Below are 6,413 nucleotides of genomic sequence, written 5' to 3'. Positions count from 1 at the left end.
TTAATCTAATTTCTAAAAAAAAAAAAAAAAAAAAAAAAACTACTTACGTTTACAGCTAATCGATTCTTTGTACTTATCAATCTTATCAGACTTTACCGATTGGTCGTGAAATTTTTGTACCGAGTGTCAAATGAAACATCTGTCACCTTGACAGTTCGTGGGCACGTGTTACTTGTTGTTATGACATTAACTGTGTAATAAACTTTAACGATTCATTTATTTTCTCGTACTCTCGTTACACGTAACGTTACTATGAAAAATCTATTAACTATCGAGAGTGTTATTATTCGTGGTAACGCGTGACTCACGCATTCTCTTCGTAAGACTCACGCATGCGTATCGGGTCTGACGCACTTTGCTCCTTTTTGCAAAACAATTTCTCGGCCAATGAACCAAACGGGCTTCGCTCGGCGAACACTTGTCGAGGAGTCCCCGTCACCACGCGTGTTGGCGGCGAAGACGAATAAACATGCGGAGTCACATGCGAAGTACTAGAGAGCGCGCGTGGAGAGATTTTTTCTCCTTTGGGAATATCATGGGAAAATCCCTTATTTTTTTTCATACATTTTATGGAACTCTTTTTTTTTTTTTTTAAAGGAAAAGGAAAACCACTTGTCGAATTTCTTCGTAAAATTTCACTGTCTTAAAAGCTTCTCGGGTATCACGTTAATTAATTCAGTACCATTACCAGTAGGGTGTCAATACCTTTGCCACGTGTAAAGGCACGGAGTAGGCAGTCATAATATTGAACGAGAATTACGTGAATAACATAATCCTATGTATATTACGTATTAAAGGTACATACCCCAAATTAAAATAATAATATAATCCTCGTCGATAAAAACAACTTTGATAAGACAAAAAGTGGTGGTACTAGAAAGTTGTTTATTTTATATTTTATCTCTGCGTAAATTAGTATATAAAAAAAAAGAATCTAGAAAAAGTCCAAAATCCAGCCCCATTTATAAGCAAACTAGAAACCGTATCTTAAAAAATGGCTCGTTATCTCTTATCCAAAGATATTAAATTAATCTATTCGACACAGATAGAACAAATTGCGACCGAAAATTCACCCCTCTTAAATAAATCCTCGAATAATCAGCAAGTATCAATATTTTTCCGAGCAATCCCACTGATCGCCATTCTCTACGATTTTACCTAAAAAGCAAAAAATTTCCCAAACCATACCATACAAGAGTTACGAAAAAAAAAAAAAAAAAAAAAAAAAAAAAAAAAAAAAAAAAAAAAAAAAAAAAAAAAAAAAAAAAAAAAAAAAAAAACCCAAAAAAATAAAAAATGTGTAAATTCGCTAAAAACGCCTAAAAAGAATCTTCTCTTTCCTTAATCCTTACATTATTTTTCCGTCTCTCCAGAATCCACAGAGCAACGACCTTCGAATTCTATGTTCCGCGTCGGTAGCCCGAGGTTCACGAACTCCAGGACTACGATACCTGAATCCAGGCGGTACAGTTATGTCCTCCTCTACTAACAATAATAATAACCGGCGTGGCGTCTACTCCCGCAACTGCGCCAGCAGCCCAAAGGAAATACCGTAAGACCATCTACGGGCCAGGTATTCACATATGCGTACACATATGATATAGTTGTTATGTATCTACACCGTATTGCAGATGTAACGTCTTCGTCGGGAGTAGAAAAAGAAAAATTCGAGTTCATCGACCTGACGAATTCACGAAGCCCAGGCACGTATCACACGTCACCGGAACCTGAGTACGTAACATTGACGATACGTGAAACACGTGGTCACTCGTCTGGGCCTGCCCCCTCGGTCCCCGCCCCTGCACCACGTTCCTAGGTAAGTAGGTCATCGATTCGGACGTCGATCGAGGTTCGCTTACCGAGCATCCATCTCCCTGTACTCCATCTTGTCTCTGCGTGACAAGATCCTATTGACGATCTGTTACGAGCTTTTAGCATCGCCATCTGTATTCTGATCTTCCCCTTCTCCTTGCAGCTTCTTCCTCTTCCGCTTGGCCTACTATCTGCGTTCCACCTTCAGCGCGCCAGCCGATCTAACGGGATCGTGAGTAATCGATGGGGCTGTTAGGCATCGTCAGGAATTACCGGAGGAGGCCGATGATGTCTACGAGCGAGAATCCTGTCGTCATCTTACTCGGAAGAGAGAAAGAGAGAAGCTGGACTTCCATGGACTATTAATTATAGTGATCTTTCATCTCCATTCGAATCGGTCGACGAACCCGAGTGACGTGGCGAAATCGAATGGCTTCTTGAGAACGTTTTAAATTCAAACCGTATGCGTATGTCGTTTGAATGGGACTTTGAAATTCCCTATACGAATGTGGTACCACTGGTAACTGAATTCCCTAGATCTTTTCTATACGCCAACTAGTGTCTTTTCGTCACAATCGATAGCTTTGACGTTCTCAAGAAAACGTCTTTTACTTCGTAAGACGAAAAGTCGGATCTCTGTTCGAGTGGAATTTGACACTCGAAAGTCTCGTAGGTGATGAAAGGAAAGCAGTCGTTCTGGAAGACGTGTTTATCTAGAGCCAAACGAAAGCTCGGACGAACTTTCGATACGATTGTCTGGTCGAGATACCGAAACGCGTTTTTATCTGGAGAAATTTCAAGGAGACTCATTCGGCTTCACGATTATTATAATCGGACGAGAAATCATTACGAAGCTCGCGTGGATGCTTATCGTCATACGAGGACTGAGCGTGACAGTGAAAGTATGAAAAAGTGAAACCGCTATAGGTATATAACGTATAATAGTCGCATATAGGCGTCAGCACTGTATATATATATATATGTATAAGAATATTATTTCTTTCAAACTGTTCACACCGGGTGACTAAACAAGTATAGTTTTTTTTTACGATTTGCACGAAAAATCAGGAACAGCAGAGACAGGGAGAAAGGATCGATGAACTATTTGATAACGCGAGCAGATAAGGGAATACCCCTAGTTAAGTAGCCTTGTACGCTTTGGACCGTGGACGCCATTGGCTTTTGTGAAGCTAACGCTGGTAGCTCAATATTGAATCTGTTAGCCAGATGATAAGGCCTATCGCTCTGTCCACACGCCGAGGCAACCAGCCAAGTTGCCGTCATTTACCTATACTAAGAAATTGATAGGGAGAATCGAGAAGCGCGGAGGTGGCGACACTGCGTATAGATAAGGCAAAAGCGTCACCTTCCTTTTGGTATTTCGAAATATTGCGAGGACATTCGATTTACGAAAGAGACGAAGAGAGAGAGAGAGAGAGAGAGAGAGAAGCAATGAGAATCAAGAGAAACATAATGCTTTGACATTGAGTCGTGGACTGATAATACGTATATTTACACTCAGCTCGCTCAAGGCCCACGAAACCGGTCACGCTTTTGGTTTTCTCTTCCCGCCGCGTCGGAGGAACGAATATCGTTACAATATCGTATTGTTTGAAGAAAGGGAGGTCACGTACAAATTGTTCAGCCGGCAGTCTCTAAGTGTGTCAGAAGAATTTCGAAAATTCTTCATTGAGGTTATCGATGGTAAATATTACAAATACAGTCTTTTCATAGATATAGTTTCTAATGGATAATACCGATAATAATTTTAAATAAGGTTCATCGATTTATTCATCGACCTTCCAGTCTGCATGCAAACAGCAGGGACAATGCAACGAATAGCGTGCATGTGTCGCGCAGCGGTACGTCTGATTTTAATTTTGTATTAAAAAAAAAAAAAAAGATGAATAATAATTCATCACACATATCTGAATTTCTTTGTATACCGTAGATATGCACTGGCAATGAGAAAGCAATTAACAAAAATTAGTATACATCGATATTCCTTATTTAACCTTGCTTCTTTATTATCAGTTTGACCTCCTCGCATATCAATATTAAAACCAATCGTTTTACCTCATTCTCAACAACCCTGAACGTAACATACCAGCTTGAAATTGTATATTCTGTTTATTTAGCTCGACAGCACATAATAATCGGTGTACCATGAATGTCTGATCATTCAACTCTTGCTGAAATCTATTACCCCTGAACTTTAACACTACGGTCTATAGTCTCTTATCGGTATTCTAGTACAGTACGTGCAGCAAGTATCCTACCGACTTTGACTTCGCTTCTATGATGCATAAGAACCTTCCTGGTAATGTTTATCCATATGCACGTCTCTCCTGCATTTTCAAAGCATTCGATCGGTCAGCCCCGGAGAAATGGCTGGTGGTCTCACCTTCAACCGATACATAATTATAGCAGCGACGGTTAAGGTCGCGTCAAGGCGTATTTTTATATCGCGACCACTCATCGAGGTAGCGTGCGAGGGCACGCAGACAGAGGATCCGACTATACGTAGTACGTTGACGACGGGTTACGCACACGGAATTTCACACGGGCAGCAGCAACTGGCATCAGGCTCGAGACAGAGAGAGAGAGAGAGAGAGAGAGAGAGAGAGACACATCATTAATAGTTAGTGTCATCGCTTCACGGTTTACGATGACAATTGAATAATGAATAAAGTCCGTTAAAATTAGTGTTTCCTGATGCGCCGCCGTCAGCGCTCCGACGGCGACAAGTTGAACGATTGCTAATGGTCATGGCGTCCAATTGCCGTCTAAACTAGCCCGGCCGTTCCTGTCTGTTGCAATGGGATTTCATCGCGGCTGCATCACATGGTACGTAAGTCGTCAGATATATTTGTGTCGTTCAAGGTCAGCTCGACCTTACCGAGGCCTCCCATACCGACAGAATAAACACGTCTGGTCTGGAATCGGTCGTCCGGCGACCGGTCGAAAGTCGACTCGGTCGAGTCAGCCAATGACGGCTGATTTGACTAATGCGATGAAAACAACGACACGCGGCACCCATCCAAGGACGCCTGCAGGGATATCCTGACCTAGGATAATGTAGCCTGCATTGTCTTGCCTACTAGAGCATTCCTAGAAGCGTATTGTTATCAGTAACATCTGCGTGATCGGTTTTTAATTTTTCTTCATTATTGACAGTCTTATGGAATTACGCGTAGCGAAAAGGGTGAGTCAACCGAGAACTGGATTTTCTCTGCTCCCTTACTACGAAATCGCAATGGAAGTTTCCATGAAGAAACTTTCTGCTATGAGAATTTAAACGACCCTGTATACGTTTGGGGTCCAGGTAAAACCATCAAGGACGATCATCTTGCACTAAGCTTATATAATCCACAGCCATAAAAAAACGTTCACCCTTTGAATTTCGCAGTATCCGCATTTTCTTTTAACTTATACGTCGTTTACATTATTGACCGGTTAGGGAACTTGCGCCGCATTGAAATTCGACTCTGTGCCGGAATTAGCCGCAAGGGTGAGGTCAGTTAATTAATGAGAATCAGGGCGCGTCCTGTACGTTAATCGTATCCTTAGTAATTTTTCAACGTTCGATATGGTCAATTCGAGAATGGGTTAACCAGTGCCTCTAGTGCCTCTATGCTTGATCCTTGGGCTATAACAGATTGCAAACTCCCGTTCGCATTCAGTATTATTGTGAACGTATTTTCCTCGTATGCGGTTAATAGATTAGCACTTGCCTACTCGTACGTGAAAACTGTACCTACGTGTACGTAGCCATTCGACCTCGACGCACCCAGATCTACGGCGCCAGCCTTACGCGCTAAATCAACTCTTCCTCGTAAAATTCTGATGGCATTAGTACCGCAGATAAAAGGGGCGAGGCAGTCAGCAGTAACCTACAGTGATACTCCAAATCGAGGATACGTGAACCGAGGATCATCGTGACAGTGGCTAAGGAAACGTAATACATTTTTTTTTTCATAATATTACCAAATAACATTTTTTTTATTTCAAAAAATTTCAAAATTATACCTGTGCGATACGACTCTTATCCGTAGTACTTTCCGCTTTGTCGGTTCGACAATTGAAATACTTTTCGATGCCTTCGGAATGCCTCTTATCCCTGCGGGATATTAGATTCTTGGGTAGAGTAAATGGGACGATCTATAAAGATCATAAAAGTCATAAAAATCCTTATCGATATGAATCGTCCCTTATATGAAAACTATATATGTATAACAAGGTTGAACACGTGACTGGGGAAGTTCATGGTCCACAGTTACCTTCCGTAAGACATCTGAGGATTGCCCGAAGACATTTGGGGTATGTCGTTTGCACTACCCTTGTTCAGTCGAAGACAATGAAATTACGTGGAAAGACAAACCCGACATGTATTATCCCGTTATCAGGCGGAAGTGGGAAATGCCTCTTACGTAATTGACCTTCTGCGTTACTTCTCCAGGGGTTGAAAGGAGAAGGTCGAGGTCGCTCGGCTGAGACGTATGGAGGATTGCCGTGGGAGTGAGAGAGAGAGAGAGAGAGAAGGGCGAGAGGGAGATGGAAGATCCTGGAGCCCTTTTAGATATAGGAAGTGGGGTGTGGTC

At 41.8% G+C, this 6,413-nt stretch overlaps 2 long non-coding RNA genes across 3 annotated transcripts in view; one reads left to right on the top strand and one right to left on the bottom strand.

The window, feature by feature from the left end:
* Positions 1 to 5,754, bottom strand: part of LOC107272467 — a 54,904-nt gene extending 49,150 nt beyond the window's left edge. Inside the window, exon 1 of the long non-coding RNA XR_001538950.2 lies at positions 5,574 to 5,754. This is a non-coding gene — a long non-coding RNA (uncharacterized LOC107272467). The remainder of the gene's footprint in view (positions 1 to 5,573) is intronic.
* On the top strand, positions 1,290 to 4,317 carry LOC107272437. Of its 2 annotated transcripts, none has more exons than XR_003061230.1 (3): positions 1,290 to 1,552; positions 1,632 to 1,816; positions 1,976 to 4,317. It is a non-coding gene; the product is annotated as an uncharacterized LOC107272437 (long non-coding RNA). The 2 variants fall into 2 exon arrangements; XR_001538944.2 differs by having other exon boundaries at positions 1,290 to 1,573.
* Positions 5,755 to 6,413: the final 659 nt, after the last annotated feature.

This window comes from Cephus cinctus, unplaced genomic scaffold, assembly GCF_000341935.2.
Source record: "Cephus cinctus unplaced genomic scaffold, Ccin1 Ccin1_scaffold1184, whole genome shotgun sequence".
In the NCBI taxonomy this organism is placed as follows: Eukaryota; Metazoa; Arthropoda; class Insecta; order Hymenoptera; family Cephidae; genus Cephus; species Cephus cinctus.
Note: the sequence above shows the minus strand (reverse complement) of the source record. Positions and strands in the feature narration are given on the sequence as shown.